Here is an 18,932-nt window from a genome sequence, read left to right on the forward strand (position 1 = left end):
ATCTTCTGGGTTTCCCAGGCATGTTTTCGATGTAGGAAGATGCCCTTGAACCTGGAGATTTGGGACCCATGGCATGGGTACCACGCACTATTACTTTAAAGGGTCTGCATTTGCTCACGCAACCTCACCAATCCTCTCAGCCCCAAGAGTGTCCAGCCTTCTGTCTCATCCAGCTGTGGGTCTAGATATGGTCAATCCAGGTTGCATCAGAGCCCCTGAACGGATTTTGTAAGAATTTCTCTCTCTTTCACTGTCTTTGTTTTATGGGGTTTTTTTTTTAAGTAATCTATTTTTATAATGGGGTTTAGCTGTTTTTCCCTGCTGTGTTTATGCCGCTTTACACCCTCTTGATTCACTTCCAGAGAGATATCAATACATAGGTTTTAAGACTCTTCCTAGTCAGATATATTCTTGGGCGGTGAATAGGGGGTGTTGAGTCCAGTTTACTGAGCAGGGAGTAGGTCTTGTCTATTACATATTTGGCTTCTGGAACGGTATCTGAGCTAATTTGAAACCCTTGTTTTATGCATCGCCCCACCTCACTTTCCCGTTAAGCAGCCATAGTGTGTTTTCTAAAAGTGTGACTCTGTTCTGTTTTGGAATTCAGTTCAGGTGTGCGATTTTGACATTCCCTCTATAAGTGATATCTTAGGATAAGTGTCCTTTTCTGTGTGACTTACTTCACTTAGAGTCATCGTCCCTAAATCCACTCATCATGCTGCTACTAGCCTTATGACACTGATTTCATGGCTGAGTGATATTCCATTGTGCATAAGTACCACAACTTCTTTATCCATTTTTCTCTTTCCTGGGATATTTAGGGTGTACCGAAGTAGAGGTTCTTGGAAACAGAGCAGCCCTAAACTTTGGGGTGCCTGTGTCTTGTTGAGTTTTAGGTTTCCCGATTTCTACGCCCATGAGTGGAAGTGCCCTATGCTCTCTCAGCTGTGTCTATTACATGTTTCAGGACGCAGCGTACACTTCTCCAGAGTGGCTGTTGGCAACTTCCATCCCGCCCATCAGCGTAGCAAGGCTCCCACGTCTCCATGGCCTGTCCTGCATTTCTGGTTTTTACACTTTTTTCAGCATGGCCCTTTTGACCGCTGGCAAGCGAGACTTGTTTGTAGCGCCGATTTGCCTTTCCGGCTTGCTTGGTTGGCCAAACAGGGCGTATGCGTTTTTTCCTGAATATATTCAGGAAAAAACGCATACGCCCTGTTTGGCCAAGGGCATCATTGTCAACGCTTTGCCGCTTTTCATGTGCTTTCAAGGCGAGTCGAATCTACCTCCTGAAATCTGTTTCCTGCAATTCTGCCTTGCTTTCAAATCCTCTTCGTTGCCTTCCCTCAATATATTTGTGGACGAGAGTTCTCATTTATAACTCTGCAGGTTTGTGAATTGCAGTGCCCCTGAGCTCCATTTGTCAACTCGCTTTTTTGGGAGCTGGCCGCAAAAGCGCAGGATTGCTTCAGGCCCTATTCTGGTTCCGGGGGGCAGGCTGAGCCTGTGGTTCATTCTTCTTCCTGATGGGAAAATAGAGTGACCTGTGCCTGTCCCAACACCTAGAGCTAGTCTCTCATTGGTTCCCCCTCTTCCCGTTCATCCTCAGGACAAATTGCGAGCTGTACGAAACAGGAGGTCAACGGTGCTGATTCTCCAAGTAGGGAGATTGTTAGTGAAGCGGCTGGAATGGCGAACCCGAGCACAAGGAGAGGAGAAATGAGGTGCGTTTTAGAAACCTTTTCCGATCACACGGTGTACCATCTTCTGGGTTTCCCAGGCATGTTTTCGATGTAGGAAGATGCCCTTGAACCTGGAGATTTGGGACCCATGGCATGGGTACCACGCACTATTACTTTAAAGGGTCTGCATTTGCTCACGCAACCTCACCAATCCTCTCAGCCCCAAGAGTGTCCAGCCTTCTGTCTCATCCAGCTGTGGGTCTAGATATGGTCAATCCAGGTTGCATCAGAGCCCCTGAACGGATTTTGTAAGAATTTCTCTCTCTTTCACTGTCTTTGTTTTATGGGGTTTTTTTTTTAAGTAATCTATTTTTATAATGGGGTTTAGCTGTTTTTCCCTGCTGTGTTTATGCCGCTTTACACCCTCTTGATTCACTTCCAGAGAGATATCAATACATAGGTTTTAAGACTCTTCCTAGTCAGATATATTCTTGGGCGGTGAATAGGGGGTGTTGAGTCCAGTTTACTGAGCAGGGAGTAGGTCTTGTCTATTACATATTTGGCTTCTGGAACGGTATCTGAGCTAATTTGAAACCCTTGTTTTATGCATCGCCCCACCTCACTTTCCCGTTAAGCAGCCATAGTGTGTTTTCTAAAAGTGTGACTCTGTTCTGTTTGGGACTTCTGTTCAGGTGTAGCGATTTTGACATTCCCTCTATGAGTGATATCTTAGGATAAGTGTCCTTTTCTGTGTGACTTACTTCACTTAGAGTCATCGTCCCTAAATCCACTCATCATGCTGCTACTAGCCTTATGACACTGATTTCATGGCTGAGTGATATTCCATTGTGCATAAGTACCACAACTTCTTTATCCATTTTTCTCTTTCCTGGGATATTTAAGGTGTACCGAAGTGGAGGTTCTTGGAAACAGAGCAGCCCTAAACTTTGGGGTGCCTGTGTCTTGTTGATTTTTCGATTTCCCGATTTCTACGCCCATGAGTGGAAGTGCCCTATGCTCTCTCAGCTGTGTCTATTACATGTTTCAGGACGCAGCGTACACTTCTCCAGAGTGGCTGTTGGCAACTTCCATCGCGCCCATCAGCGTAGCAAGGCTCCCACGTCTCCATGGCCTGTCCTGCATTTCTGGTTTTTACACATTTTTCAGCATGGCCCTTTTGACCGCTGGCAAGCGAGACTTGTTTGTAGCGCCGATTTGCCTTTCCGGCTTGCTTGGTTGGCCAAAAAGGGCGTATGCGTTTCTTCCTGAATATATTCAGGAAAAAACGCATACGCCCTTTTTGGCCAAGGGCATCATTGTCAACGCTTTGCCGCTTTTCATGTGCTTTCAAGGCGAGTCGAATCTACCTCCTGAAATCTGTTTCCTGCAATTCTGCCTTGCTTTCAAATCCTCTTCGTTGCCTTCCCTCAATATATTTGTGGACGAGAGTTCTCATTTATAACTCTGCAGGTTTGTGAATTGCAGTGCCCCTGAGCTCCATTTGTCAACTCGCTTTTTTGGGAGCTGGCCGCAAAAGCGCAGGATTGCTTCAGGCCCTATTCTGGTTCCGGGGGGCAGGCTGAGCCTGTGGTTCATTCTTCTTCCTGATGGGAAAATAGAGTGACCTGTGCCTGTCCCAACACCTAGAGCTAGTCTCTCATTGGTTCCCCCTCTTCCCGTTCATCCTCAGGACAAATTGCGAGCTGTACGAAACAGGAGGTCAACGGTGCTGATTCTCCAAGTAGGGAGATTGTTAGTGAAGCGGCTGGAATGGCGAACCCGAGCACAAGGAGAGGAGAAATGAGGTGCGTTTTAGAAACCTTTTCCGATCACACGGTGTACCATCTTCTGGGTTTCCCAGGCATGTTTTCGATGTAGGAAGATGCCCTTGAACCTGGAGATTTGGGACCCATGGCATGGGTACCACGCACTATTACTTTAAAGGGTCTGCATTTGCTCACGCAACCTCACCAATCCTCTCAGCCCCAAGAGTGTCCAGCCTTCTGTCTCATCCAGCTGTGGGTCTAGATATGGTCAATCCAGGTTGCATCAGAGCCCCTGAACGGATTTTGTAAGAATTTCTCTCTCTTTCACTGTCTTTGTTTTATGGGGTTTTTTTTTTAAGTAATCTATTTTTATAATGGGGTTTAGCTGTTTTTCCCTGCTGTGTTTATGCCGCTTTACACCCTCTTGATTCACTTCCAGAGAGATATCAATACATAGGTTTTAAGACTCTTCCTAGTCAGATATATTCTTGGGCGGTGAATAGGGGGTGTTGAGTCCAGTTTACTGAGCAGGGAGTAGGTCTTGTCTATTACATATTTGGCTTCTGGAACGGTATCTGAGCTAATTTGAAACCCTTGTTTTATGCATCGCCCCACCTCACTTTCCCGTTAAGCAGCCATAGTGTGTTTTCTAAAAGTGTGACTCTGTTCTGTTTTGGAATTCAGTTCAGGTGTGCGATTTTGACATTCCCTCTATAAGTGATATCTTAGGATAAGTGTCCTTTTCTGTGTGACTTACTTCACTTAGAGTCATCGTCCCTAAATCCACTCATCATGCTGCTACTAGCCTTATGACACTGATTTCATGGCTGAGTGATATTCCATTGTGCATAAGTACCACAACTTCTTTATCCATTTTCCTCTTTCCTGGGATATTTAGGGTGTACCGAAGTAGAGGTTCTTGGAAACAGAGCAGCCCTAAACTTTGGGGTGCCTGTGTCTTGTTGAGTTTTAGGTTTCCCGATTTCTACGCCCATGAGTGGAAGTGCCCTATGCTCTCTCAGCTGTGTCTATTACATGTTTCAGGACGCAGCGTACACTTCTCCAGAGTGGCTGTTGGCAACTTCCATCGCGCCCATCAGCGTAGCAAGGCTCCCACGTCTCCATGGCCTGTCCTGCATTTCTGGTTTTTACACATTTTTCAGCATGGCCCTTTTGACCGCTGGCAAGCGAGACTTGTTTGTAGCGCCGATTTGCCTTTCCGGCTTGCTTGGTTGGCCAAAAAGGGCGTATGCGTTTTTTCCTGAATATATTCAGGAAAAAACGCATACGCCCTTTTTGGCCAAGGGCATCATTGTCAACGCTTTGCCGCTTTTCATGTGCTTTCAAGGCGAGTCGAATCTACCTCCTGAAATCTGTTTCCTGCAATTCTGCCTTGCTTTCAAATCCTCTTCGTTGCCTTCCCTCAATATATTTGTGGACGAGAGTTCTCATTTATAACTCTGCAGGTTTGTGAATTGCAGTGCCCCTGAGCTCCATTTGTCAACTCGCTTTTTTGGGAGCTGGCCGCAAAAGCGCAGGATTGCTTCAGGCCCTATTCTGGTTCCGGGGGGCAGGCTGAGCCTGTGGTTCATTCTTCTTCCTGATGGGAAAATAGAGTGACCTGTGCCTGTCCCAACACCTAGAGCTAGTCTCTCATTGGTTCCCCCTCTTCCCGTTCATCCTCAGGACAAATTGCGAGCTGTACGAAACAGGAGGTCAACGGTGCTGATTCTCCAAGTAGGGAGATTGTTAGTGAAGCGGCTGGAATGGCGAACCCGAGCACAAGGAGAGGAGAAATGAGGTGCGTTTTAGAAACCTTTTCCGATCACACGGTGTACCATCTTCTGGGTTTCCCAGGCATGTTTTCGATGTAGGAAGATGCCCTTGAACCTGGAGATTTGGGACCCATGGCATGGGTACCACGCACTATTACTTTAAAGGGTCTGCGTTTGCTCACGCAACCTCACCAATCCTCTCAGCCCCAAGAGTGTCCAGCCTTCTGTCTCATCCAGCTGTGGGTCTAGATATGGTCAATCCAGGTTGCATCAGAGCCCCTGAACGGATTTTGTAAGAATTTCTCTCTCTTTCACTGTCTTTGTTTTATGGGTTTTTTTTTTAAGTAATCTATTTTTATAATGGGGTTTAGCTGTTTTTCCCTGCTGTGTTTATGCCGCTTTACACCCTCTTGATTCACTTCCAGAGAGATATCAATACATAGGTTTTAAGACTCTTCCTAGTCAGATATATTCTTGGGCGGTGAATAGGGGGTGTTGAGTCCAGTTCACTGAGCAGGGAGTAGGTCTTGTCTATTACATATTTGGCTTCTGGAACGGTATCTGAGCTAATTTGAAACCCTTGTTTTATGCATCGCCCCACCTCACTTTCCCGTTAAGCAGCCATAGTGTGTTTTCTAAATGTGTGACTCTGTTCTGTTTGGGACTTCTGTTCAGGTGTAGCGATTTTGACATTCCCTCTATGAGTGATATCTTAGGATAAGTGTCCTTTTCTGTGTGACTTACTTCACTTAGAGTCATCGTCCCTAAATCCACTCATCATGCTGCTACTAGCCTTATGACACTGATTTCATGGCTGAGTGATATTCCATTGTGCATAAGTACCACAACTTCTTTATCCATTTTTCTCTTTCCTGGGATATTTAAGGTGTACCGAAGTGGAGGTTCTTGGAAACAGAGCAGCCCTAAACTTTGGGGTGCCTGTGTCTTGTTGCTTTTTCGGTTTCCCGATTTCTACGCCCATGAGTGGAAGTGCCCTATGCTCTCTCAGCTGTGTCTATTACATGTTTCAGGACGCAGCGTACACTTCTCCAGAGTGGCTGTTGGCAACTTCCATCGCGCCCATCAGCGTAGCAAGGCTCCCACGTCTCCATGGCCTGTCCTGCATTTCTGGTTTTTACACATTTTTCAGCATGGCCCTTTTGACCGCTGGCAAGCGAGACTTGTTTGTAGCGCCGATTTGCCTTTCCGGCTTGCTTGGTTGGCCAAAAAGGGCGTATGCGTTTTTTCCTGAATATATTCAGGAAAAAACGCATACGCCCTTTTTGGCCAAGGGCATCATTGTCAACGCTTTGCCGCTTTTCATGTGCTTTCAAGGCGAGTCGAATCTACCTCCTGAAATCTGTTTCCTGCAATTCTGCCTTGCTTTCAAATCCTCTTCGTTGCCTTCCCTCAATATATTTGTGGACGAGAGTTCTCATTTATAACTCTGCAGGTTTGTGAATTGCAGTGCCCCTGAGCTCCATTTGTCAACTCGCTTTTTTGGGAGCTGGCCGCAAAAGCGCAGGATTGCTTCAGGCCCTATTCTGGTTCCGGGGGGCAGGCTGAGCCTGTGGTTCATTCTTCTTCCTGATGGGAAAATAGAGTGACCTGTGCCTGTCCCAACACCTAGAGCTAGTCTCTCATTGGTTCCCCCTCTTCCCGTTCATCCTCAGGACAAATTGCGAGCTGTACGAAACAGGAGGTCAACGGTGCTGATTCTCCAAGTAGGGAGATTGTTAGTGAAGCGGCTGGAATGGCGAACCCGAGCACAAGGAGAGGAGAAATGAGGTGCGTTTTAGAAACCTTTTCCGATCACACGGTGTACCATCTTCTGGGTTTCCCAGGCATGTTTTCGATGTAGGAAGATGCCCTTGAACCTGGAGATTTGGGACCCATGGCATGGGTACCACGCACTATTACTTTAAAGGGTCTGCATTTGCTCACGCAACCTCACCAATCCTCTCAGCCCCAAGAGTGTCCAGCCTTCTGTCTCATCCAGCTGTGGGTCTAGATATGGTCAATCCAGGTTGCATCAGAGCCCCTGAACGGATTTTGTAAGAATTTCTCTCTCTTTCACTGTCTTTCTTTTATGGGTTTTTTTTTTAAGTAATCTATTTTTATAATGGGGTTTAGCTGTTTTTCCCTGCTGTGTTTATGCCGCTTTACACCCTCTTGATTCACTTCCAGAGAGATATCAATACATAGGTTTTAAGACTCTTCCTAGTCAGATATATTCTTGGGTGGTGAATAGGGGGTGTTGAGTCCAGTTCACTGAGCAGGGAGTAGGTCTTGTCTATTACATATTTGGCTTCTGGAACGGTATCTGAGCTAATTTGAAACCCTTGTTTTATGCATCGCCCCACCTCACTTTCCCGTTAAGCAGCCATAGTGTGTTTTCTAAATGTGTGACTCTGTTCTGTTTGGGACTTCAGTTCAGGTGTAGCGATTTTGACATTCCCTCTATAAGTGATATCTTCGGATAAGTGTCCTTTTCTGTGTGACTTACTTCACTTAGAGTCATCGTCCCTAAATCCACTCATCATGCTGCTACTAGCCTTATGACACTGATTTCATGGCTGAGTGATATTCCATTGTGCATAAGTACCACAACTTCTTTATCCATTTTTCTTTTTCCTGGGATATTTAAGGTGTACCGAAGTGGAGGTTCTTGGAAACAGAGCAGCCCTAAACTTTGGGGTGCCTGTGTCTTGTTGATTTTTAGGTTTCCCGATTTCTACGCCCATGAGTGGAAGTGCCCTATGCTCTCTCAGCTGTGTCTATTACATGTTACAGGACGCAGCGTACACTTCTCCAGAGTGGCTGTTGGCAATTTCCATCCCGCCCATCAGCGTAGCAAGGCTCCCATGTCTCCATGGCCTGTCCTGCATTTCTGGTTTTTACACTTTTTTCAGCATGGCCCTTTTGACCGCTGGCAAGCGAGACTTGTTTGTAGCGCCGATTTGCCTTTCCGGCTTGCTTGGTTGGCCAAAAAGGGCGTATGCGTTTTTTCCTGAATATATTCAGGAAAAAACGCATACGCCCTTTTTGGCCAAGGGCATCATTGTCAACGCTTTGCCGCTTTTCATGTGCTTTCAAGGCGAGTCGAATCTACCTCCTGAAATCTGTTTCCTGCAATTCTGCCTTGCTTTCAAATCCTCTTCGTTGCCTTCCCTCAATATATTTGTGGACGAGAGTTCTCATTTATAACTCTGCAGGTTTGTGAATTGCAGTGCCCCTGAGCTCCATTTGTCAACTCGCTTTTTTGGGAGCTGGCCGCAAAAGCGCAGGATTGCTTCAGGCCCTATTCTGGTTCCGGGGGGCAGGCTGAGCCTGTGGTTCATTCTTCTTCCTGATGGGAAAATAGAGTGACCTGTGCCTGTCCCAACACCTAGAGCTAGTCTCTCATTGGTTCCCCCTCTTCCCGTTCATCCTCAGGACAAATTGCGAGCTGTACGAAACAGGAGGTCAACGGTGCTGATTCTCCAAGTAGGGAGATTGTTAGTGAAGCGGCTGGAATGGCGAACCCGAGCACAAGGAGAGGAGAAATGAGGTGCGTTTTAGAAACCTTTTCCGATCACACGGTGTACCATCTTCTGGGTTTCCCAGGCATGTTTTCGATGTAGGAAGATGCCCTTGAACCTGGAGATTTGGGACCCATGGCATGGGTACCACGCACTATTACTTTAAAGGGTCTGCATTTGCTCACGCAACCTCACCAATCCTCTCAGCCCCAAGAGTGTCCAGCCTTCTGTCTCATCCAGCTGTGGGTCTAGATATGGTCAATCCAGGTTGCATCAGAGCCCCTGAACGGATTTTGTAAGAATTTCTCTCTCTTTCACTGTCTTTGTTTTATGGGGTTTTTTTTTTAAGTAATCTATTTTTATAATGGGGTTTAGCTGTTTTTCCCTGCTGTGTTTATGCCGCTTTACACCCTCTTGATTCACTTCCAGAGAGATATCAATACATAGGTTTAAGACTCTTCCTAGTCAGATATATTCTTGGGCGGTGAATAGGGGGTGTTGAGTCCAGTTTACTGAGCAGGGAGTAGGTCTTGTCTATTACATATTTGGCTTCTGGAACGGTATCTGAGCTAATTTGAAACCCTTGTTTTATGCATCGCCCCACCTCACTTTCCCGTTAAGCAGCCATAGTGTGTTTTCTAAAAGTGTGACTCTGTTCTGTTTTGGAATTCAGTTCAGGTGTGCGATTTTGACATTCCCTCTATAAGTGATATCTTAGGATAAGTGTCCTTTTCTGTGTGACTTACTTCACTTAGAGTCATCGTCCCTAAATCCACTCATCATGCTGCTACTAGCCTTATGACACTGATTTCATGGCTGAGTGATATTCCATTGTGCATAAGTACCACAACTTCTTTATCCATTTTCCTCTTTCCTGGGATATTTAGGGTGTACCGAAGTAGAGGTTCTTGGAAACAGAGCAGCCCTAAACTTTGGGGTGCCTGTGTCTTGTTGAGTTTTAGGTTTCCCGATTTCTACGCCCATGAGTGGAAGTGCCCTATGCTCTCTCAGCTGTGTCTATTACATGTTTCAGGACGCAGCGTACACTTCTCCAGAGTGGCTGTTGGCAACTTCCATCGCGCCCATCAGCGTAGCAAGGCTCCCACGTCTCCATGGCCTGTCCTGCATTTCTGGTTTTTACACATTTTTCAGCATGGCCCTTTTGACCGCTGGCAAGCGAGACTTCTTTGTAGCGCCGATTTGCCTTTCCGGCTTGCTTGGTTGGCCAAAAAGGGCGTATGCGTTTTTTCCTGAATATATTCAGGAAAAAACGCATACGCCCTTTTTGGCCAAGGGCATCATTGTCAACGCTTTGCCGCTTTTCATGTGCTTTCAAGGCGAGTCGAATCTACCTCCTGAAATCTGTTTCCTGCAATTCTGCCTTGCTTTCAAATCCTCTTCGTTGCCTTCCCTCAATATATTTGTGGACGAGAGTTCTCATTTATAACTCTGCAGGTTTGTGAATTGCAGTGCCCCTGAGCTCCATTTGTCAACTCGCTTTTTTGGGAGCTGGCCGCAAAAGCGCAGGATTGCTTCAGGCCCTATTCTGGTTCCGGGGGGCAGGCTGAGCCTGTGGTTCATTCTTCTTCCTGATGGGAAAATAGAGTGACCTGTGCCTGTCCCAACACCTAGAGCTAGTCTCTCATTGGTTCCCCCTCTTCCCGTTCATCCTCAGGACAAATTGCGAGCTGTACGAAACAGGAGGTCAACGGTGCTGATTCTCCAAGTAGGGAGATTGTTAGTGAAGCGGCTGGAATGGCGAACCCGAGCACAAGGAGAGGAGAAATGAGGTGCGTTTTAGAAACCTTTTACGATCACACGGTGTACCATCTTCTGGGTTTCCCAGGCATGTTTTCGATGTAGGAAGATGCCCTTGAACCTGGAGATTTGGGACCCATGGCATGGGTACCACGCACTATTACTTTAAAGGGTCTGCGTTTGCTCACGCAACCTCACCAATCCTCTCAGCCCCAAGAGTGTCCAGCCTTCTGTCTCATCCAGCTGTGGGTCTAGATATGGTCAATCCAGGTTGCATCAGAGCCCCTGAACGGATTTTGTAAGAATTTCTCTCTCTTTCACTGTCTTTGTTTTATGGGTTTTTTTTTTAAGTAATCTATTTTTATAATGGGGTTTAGCTGTTTTTCCCTGCTGTGTTTATGCCGCTTTACACCCTCTTGATTCACTTCCAGAGAGATATCAATACATAGGTTTTAAGACTCTTCCTAGTCAGATATATTCTTGGGCGGTGAATAGGGGGTGTTGAGTCCAGTTTACTGAGCAGGGAGTAGGTCTTGTCTATTACATATTTGGCTTCTGGAACGGTATCTGAGCTAATTTGAAACCCTTGTTTTATGCATCGCCCCACCTCACTTTCCCGTTAAGCAGCCATAGTGTGTTTTCTAAATGTGTGACTCTGTTCTGTTTGGGACTTCTGTTCAGGTGTAGCGATTTTGACATTCCCTCTATGAGTGATATCTTAGGATAAGTGTCCTTTTCTGTGTGACTTACTTCACTTTGAGTCATCGTCCCTAAATCCACTCATCATGCTGCTACTAGCCTTATGACACTGATTTCATGGCTGAGTGATATTCCATTGTGCATAAGTACCACAACTTCTTTATCCATTTTTCTCTTTCCTGGGATATTTAAGGTGTACCGAAGTGGAGGTTCTTGGAAACAGAGCAGCCCTAAACTTTGGGGTGCCTGTGTCTTGTTGATTTTTCGATTTCCCGATTTCTACGCCCATGAGTGGAAGTGCCCTATGCTCTCTCAGCTGTGTCTATTACATGTTTCAGGACGCAGCGTACACTTCTCCAGAGTGGCTGTTGGCAACTTCCATCGCGCCCATCAGCGTAGCAAGGCTCCCACGTCTCCATGGCCTGTCCTGCATTTCTGGTTTTTACACATTTTTCAGCATGGCCCTTTTGACCGCTGGCAAGCGAGACTTGTTTGTAGCGCCGATTTGCCTTTCCGGCTTGCTTGGTTGGCCAAAAAGGGCGTATGCGTTTTTTCCTGAATATATTCAGGAAAAAACGCATACGCCCTTTTTGGCCAAGGGCATCATTGTCAACGCTTTGCCGCTTTTCATGTGCTTTCAAGGCGAGTCGAATCTACCTCCTGAAATCTGTTTCCTGCAATTCTGCCTTGCTTTCAAATCCTCTTCGTTGCCTTCCCTCAATATATTTGTGGACGAGAGTTCTCATTTATAACTCTGCAGGTTTGTGAATTGCAGTGCCCCTGAGCTCCATTTGTCAACTCGCTTTTTTGGGAGCTGGCCGCAAAAGCGCAGGATTGCTTCAGGGCCTATTCTGGTTCCGGGGGGCAGGCTGAGCCTGTGGTTCATTCTTCTTCCTGATGGGAAAATAGAGTGACCTGTGCCTGTCCCAACACCTAGAGCTAGTCTCTCATTGGTTCCCCCTCTTCCCGTTCATCCTCAGGACAAATTGCGAGCTGTACGAAACAGGAGGTCAACGGTGCTGATTCTCCAAGTAGGGAGATTGTTAGTGAAGCGGCTGGAATGGCGAACCCGAGCACAAGGAGAGGAGAAATGAGGTGCGTTTTAGAAACCTTTTCCGATCACATGGTGTACCATCTTCTGGGTTTCCCAGGCATGTTTTCGATGTAGGAAGATGCCCTTGAACCTGGAGATTTGGGACCCATGGCATGGGTACCACGCACTATTACTTTAAAGGGTCTGCATTTGCTCACGCAACCTCACCAATCCTCTCAGCCCCAAGAGTGTCCAGCCTTCTGTCTCATCCAGCTGTGGGTCTAGATATGGTCAATCCAGGTTGCATCAGAGCCCCTGAACGGATTTTGTAAGAATTTCTCTCTCTTTCACTGTCTTTGTTTTATGGGGTTTTTTTTTTAAGTAATCTATTTTTATAATGGGGTTTAGCTGTTTTTCCCTGCTGTGTTTATGCCGCTTTACACCCTCTTGATTCACTTCCAGAGAGATATCAATACATAGGTTTTAAGACTCTTCCTAGTCAGATATATTCTTGGGCGGTGAATAGGGGGTGTTGAGTCCAGTTTACTGAGCAGGGAGTAGGTCTTGTCTATTACATATTTGGCTTCTGGAACGGTATCTGAGCTAATTTGAAACCCTTGTTTTATGCATCGCCCCACCTCACTTTCCCGTTAAGCAGCCATAGTGTGTTTTCTAAAAGTGTGACTCTGTTCTGTTTTGGAATTCAGTTCAGGTGTGCGATTTTGACATTCCCTCTATAAGTGATATCTTAGGATAAGTGTCCTTTTCTGTGTGACTTACTTCACTTAGAGTCATCGTCCCTAAATCCACTCATCATGCTGCTACTAGCCTTATGACACTGATTTCATGGCTGAGTGATATTCCATTGTGCATAAGTACCACAACTTCTTTATCCATTTTCCTCTTTCCTGGGATATTTAGGGTGTACCGAAGTAGAGGTTCTTGGAAACAGAGCAGCCCTAAACTTTGGGGTGCCTGTGTCTTGTTGAGTTTTAGGTTTCCCGATTTCTACGCCCATGAGTGGAAGTGCCCTATGCTCTCTCAGCTGTGTCTATTACATGTTTCAGGACGCAGCGTACACTTCTCCAGAGTGGCTGTTGGCAACTTCCATCGCGCCCATCAGCGTAGCAAGGCTCCCACGTCTCCATGGCCTGTCCTGCATTTCTGGTTTTTACACATTTTTCAGCATGGCCCTTTTGACCGCTGGCAAGCGAGACTTGTTTGTAGCGCCGATTTGCCTTTCCGGCTTGCTTGGTTGGCCAAACAGGGCGTATGCGTTTTTTCCTGAATATATTCAGGAAAAAACGCATACGCCCTGTTTGGCCAAGGGCATCATTGTCAACGCTTTGCCGCTTTTCATGTGCTTTCAAGGCGAGTCGAATCTACCTCCTGAAATCTGTTTCCTGCAATTCTGCCTTGCTTTCAAATCCTCTTCGTTGCCTTCCCTCAATATATTTGTGGACGAGAGTTCTCATTTATAACTCTGCAGGTTTGTGAATTGCAGTGCCCCTGAGCTCCATTTGTCAACTCGCTTTTTTGGGAGCTGGCCGCAAAAGCGCAGGATTGCTTCAGGCCCTATTCTGGTTCCGGGGGGCAGGCTGAGCCTGTGGTTCATTCTTCTTCCTGATGGGAAAATAGAGTGACCTGTGCCTGTCCCAACACCTAGAGCTAGTCTCTCATTGGTTCCCCCTCTTCCCGTTCATCCTCAGGACAAATTGCGAGCTGTACGAAACAGGAGGTCAACGGTGCTGATTCTCCAAGTAGGGAGATTGTTAGTGAAGCGGCTGGAATGGCGAACCCGAGCACAAGGAGAGGAGAAATGAGGTGCGTTTTAGAAACCTTTTCCGATCACACGGTGTACCATCTTCTGGGTTTCCCAGGCATGTTTTCGATGTAGGAAGATGCCCTTGAACCTGGAGATTTGGGACCCATGGCATGGGTACCACGCACTATTACTTTAAAGGGTCTGCGTTTGCTCACGCAACCTCACCAATCCTCTCAGCCCCAAGAGTGTCCAGCCTTCTGTCTCATCCAGCTGTGGGTCTAGATATGGTCAATCCAGGTTGCATCAGAGCCCCTGAACGGATTTTGTAAGAATTTCTCTCTCTTTCACTGTCTTTGTTTTATGGGTTTTTTTTTTAAGTAATCTATTTTTATAATGGGGTTTAGCTGTTTTTCCCTGCTGTGTTTATGCCGCTTTACACCCTCTTGATTCACTTCCAGAGAGATATCAATACATAGGTTTTAAGACTCTTCCTAGTCAGATATATTCTTGGGCGGTGAATAGGGGGTGTTGAGTCCAGTTCACTGAGCAGGGAGTAGGTCTTGTCTATTACATATTTGGCTTCTGGAACGGTATCTGAGCTAATTTGAAACCCTTGTTTTATGCATCGCCCCACCTCACTTTCCCGTTAAGCAGCCATAGTGTGTTTTCTAAATGTGTGACTCTGTTCTGTTTGGGACTTCTGTTCAGGTGTAGCGATTTTGACATTCCCTCTATGAGTGATATCTTAGGATAAGTGTCCTTTTCTGTGTGACTTACTTCACTTAGAGTCATCGTCCCTAAATCCACTCATCATGCTGCTACTAGCCTTATGACACTGATTTCATGGCTGAGTGATATTCCATTGTGCATAAGTACCACAACTTCTTTATCCATTTTTCTCTTTCCTGGGATATTTAAGGTGTACCGAAGTGGAGGTTCTTGGAAACAGAGCAGCCCTAAACTTTGGGGTGCCTGTGTCTTGTTGATTTTTCGGTTTCCCGATTTCTACGCCCATGAGTGGAAGTGCCCTATGCTCTCTCAGCTGTGTCTATTACATGTTTCAGGACGCAGCGTACACTTCTCCAGAGTGGCTGTTGGCAACTTCCATCGCGCCCATCAGCGTAGCAGGGCTCCCACGTCTCCATGGCCTGTCCTGCATTTCTGGTTTTTACACATTTTTCAGCATGGCCCTTTTGACCGCTGGCAAGCGAGACTTGTTTGTAGCGCCGATTTTCCTTTCCGGCTTGCTTGGTTGGCCAAAAAGGGCGTATGCGTTTTTTCCTGAATATATTCAGGAAAAAACGCATACGCCCTTTTTGGCCAAGGGCATCATTGTCAACGCTTTGCCGCTTTTCATGTGCTTTCAAGGCGAGTCGAATCTACCTCCTGAAATCTGTTTCCTGCAATTCTGCCTTGCTTTCAAATCCTCTTCGTTGCCTTCCCTCAATATATTTGTGGACGAGAGTTCTCATTTATAACTCTGCAGGTTTGTGAATTGCAGTGCCCCTGAGCTCCATTTGTCAACTCGCTTTTTTGGGAGCTGGCCGCAAAAGCGCAGGATTGCTTCAGGCCCTATTCTGGTTCCGGGGGGCAGGCTGAGCCTGTGGTTCATTCTTCTTCCTGATGGGAAAATAGAGTGACCTGTGCCTGTCCCAACACCTAGAGCTAGTCTCTCATTGGTTCCCCCTCTTCCCGTTCATCCTCAGGACAAATTGCGAGCTGTACGAAACAGGAGGTCAACGGTGCTGATTCTCCAAGTAGGGAGATTGTTAGTGAAGCGGCTGGAATGGCGAACCCGAGCACAAGGAGAGGAGAAATGAGGTGCGTTTTAGAAACCTTTTCCGATCACACGGTGTACCATCTTCTGGGTTTCCCAGGCATGTTTTCGATGTAGGAAGATGCCCTTGAACCTGGAGATTTGGGACCCATGGCATGGGTACCACGCACTATTACTTTAAAGGGTCTGCATTTGCTCACGCAACCTCACCAATCCTCTCAGCCCCAAGAGTGTCCAGCCTTCTGTCTCATCCAGCTGTGGGTCTAGATATGGTCAATCCAGGTTGCATCAGAGCCCCTGAACGGATTTTGTAAGAATTTCTCTCTCTTTCACTGTCTTTGTTTTATGGGTTTTTTTTTTAAGTAATCTATTTTTATAATGGGGTTTAGCTGTTTTTCCCTGCTGTGTTTATGCCGCTTTACACCCTCTTGATTCACTTCCAGAGAGATATCAATACATAGGTTTTAAGACTCTTCCTAGTCAGATATATTCTTGGGTGGTGAATAGGGGGTGTTGAGTCCAGTTCACTGAGCAGGGAGTAGGTCTTGTCTATTACATATTTGGCTTCTGGAACGGTATCTGAGCTAATTTGAAACCCTTGTTTTATGCATCGCCCCACCTCACTTTCCCGTTAAGCAGCCATAGTGTGTTTTCTAAATGTGTGACTCTGTTCTGTTTGGGACTTCAGTTCAGGTGTAGCGATTTTGACATTCCCTCTATAAGTGATATCTTAGGATAAGTGTCCTTTTCTGTGTGACTTACTTCACTTAGAGTCATCATCCCTAAATCCACTCATCATGCTGCTACTAGCCTTATGACACTGATTTCATGGCTGAGTGATATTCCATTGTGCATAAGTACCACAACTTCTTTATCCATTTTTCTTTTTCCTGGGATATTTAAGGTGTACCGAAGTGGAGGTTCTTGGAAACAGAGCAGCCCTAAACTTTGGGGTGCCTGTGTCTTGTTGATTTTTAGGTTTCCCGATTTCTACGCCCATGAGTGGAAGTGCCCTATGCTCTCTCAGCTGTGTCTATTACATGTTTCAGGACGCAGCGTACACTTCTCCAGAGTGGCTGTTGGCAACTTCCATCGCGCCCATCAGCGTAGCAAGGCTCCCACGTCTCCATGGCCTGTCCTGCATTTCTGGTTTTTACACATTTTTCAGCATGGCCCTTTTGACCGCTGGCAAGCGAGACTTGTTTGTAGCGCCGATTTTCCTTTCCGGCTTGCTTGGTTGGCCAAAAAGGGCGTATGCGTTTTTTCCTGAATATATTCAGGAAAAAACGCATACGCCCTTTTTGGCCAAGGGCATCATTGTCAACGCTTTGCCGCTTTTCATGTGCTTTCAAGGCGAGTCGAATCTACCTCCTGAAATCTGTTTCCTGCAATTCTGCCTTGCTTTCAAATCCTCTTCGTTGCCTTCCCTCAATATATTTGTGGACGAGAGTTCTCATTTATAACTCTGCAGGTTTGTGAATTGCAGTGCCCCTGAGCTCCATTTGTCAACTCGCTTTTTTGGGAGCTGGCCGCAAAAGCGCAGGATTGCTTCAGGCCCTATTCTGGTTCCGGGGGGCAGGCTGAGCCTGTGGTTCATTCTTCTTCCTGATGGGAAAATAGAGTGACCTGTGCCTGTCCCAACACCTAGAGCTAGTCTCTCATTGGTTCCCCCTCTTCCCGTTCATCCTCAGGACAAATTGCGAGCTGTACGAAACAGGAGGTCAACGGTGCTGATTCTCCAAGTAGGGAGATTGTTAGTGAAGCGGCTGGAATGGCGAACCCGAGCACAAGGAGAGGAGAAATGAGGTGCGTTTTAGAAACCTTTTCCGATCACACGGTGTACCATCTTCTGGGTTTCCCAGGCATGTTTTCGATGTAGGAAGATGCCCTTGAACCTGGAGATTTGGGACCCATGGCATGGGTACCACGCACTATTACTTTAAAGGGTCTGCATTTGCTCACGCAACCTCACCAATCCTCTCAGCCCCAAGAGTGTCCAGCCTTCTGTCTCATCCAGCTGTGGGTCTAGATATGGTCAATCCAGGTTGCATCAGAGCCCCTGAACGGATTTTGTAAGAATTTCTCTCTCTTTCACTGTCTTTGTTTTATGGGGTTTTTTTTTAAGTAATCTATTTTTATAATGGGGTTTAGCTGTTTTTCCCTGCTGTGTTTATGCGGCTTTACACCCTCTTGATTCACTTCCAGAGAGATATCAATACATAGGTTTTAAGACTCTTCCTAGTCAGATATATTCTTGGGCGGTGAATAGGGGGTGTTGAGTCCAGTTCACTGAGCAGGGAGTAGGTCTTGTCTATTACATATTTGGCTTCTGGAACGGTATCTGAGCTAATTTGAAACCCTTGTTTTATGCATCGCCCCACCTCACTTTCCCGTTAAGCAGCCATAGTGTGTTTTCTAAATGTGTGACTCTGTTCTGTTTGGGACTTCTGTTCAGGTGTAGCGATTTTGACATTCCCTCTATAAGTGATATCTTAGGATAAGTGTCCTTTTCTGTGTGACTTACTTCACTTAGAGTCATCGTCCCTAAATCCACTCATCATGCTGCTACTAGCCTTATGACACTGATTTCATGGCTGAGTGATATTCCATTGTGCATAAGTACCACAACTTCTTTATCCATTTTCCTCTTTCCTGGGATATTTAGGGTGTACCGAAGTAGAGGTTCTTGGAAACAGAGCAGCCCTAAACTTTGGGGTGCCTGTGTCTTGTTGAGTTTTAGGTTTCCCGATTTCTACGCCCATGAGTGGAAGTGCCCTATGCTCTCTCAGCTGTGTCTATTACATGTTTCAGGACGCAGCGTACACTTCTCCAGAGTGGCTGTTGGCAACTTCCATCGCGCCCATCAGCGTAGCAAGGCTCCCACGTCTCCATGGCCTGTCCTGCATTTCTGGTTTTTACACATTTTTCAGCATGGCCCTTTTGACCGCTGGCAAGCGAGACTTGTTTGTAGCGCCGATTTGCCTTTCCGGCTTGCTTGGTTGGCCAAAAAGGGCGTATGCGTTTTTTCCTGAATATATTCAGGAAAAAACGCATACGCCCTTTTTGGCCAAGGGCATCATTGTCAACGCTTTGCCGCTTTTCATGTGCTTTCAAGGCGAGTCGAATCTACCTCCTGAAATCTGTTTCCTGCAATTC

The sequence above is a fragment of the Eubalaena glacialis genome, chromosome 1 (genome assembly GCF_028564815.1).
Source record: "Eubalaena glacialis isolate mEubGla1 chromosome 1, mEubGla1.1.hap2.+ XY, whole genome shotgun sequence".
NCBI lineage: Eukaryota > Metazoa > Chordata > Mammalia > Artiodactyla > Balaenidae > Eubalaena > Eubalaena glacialis.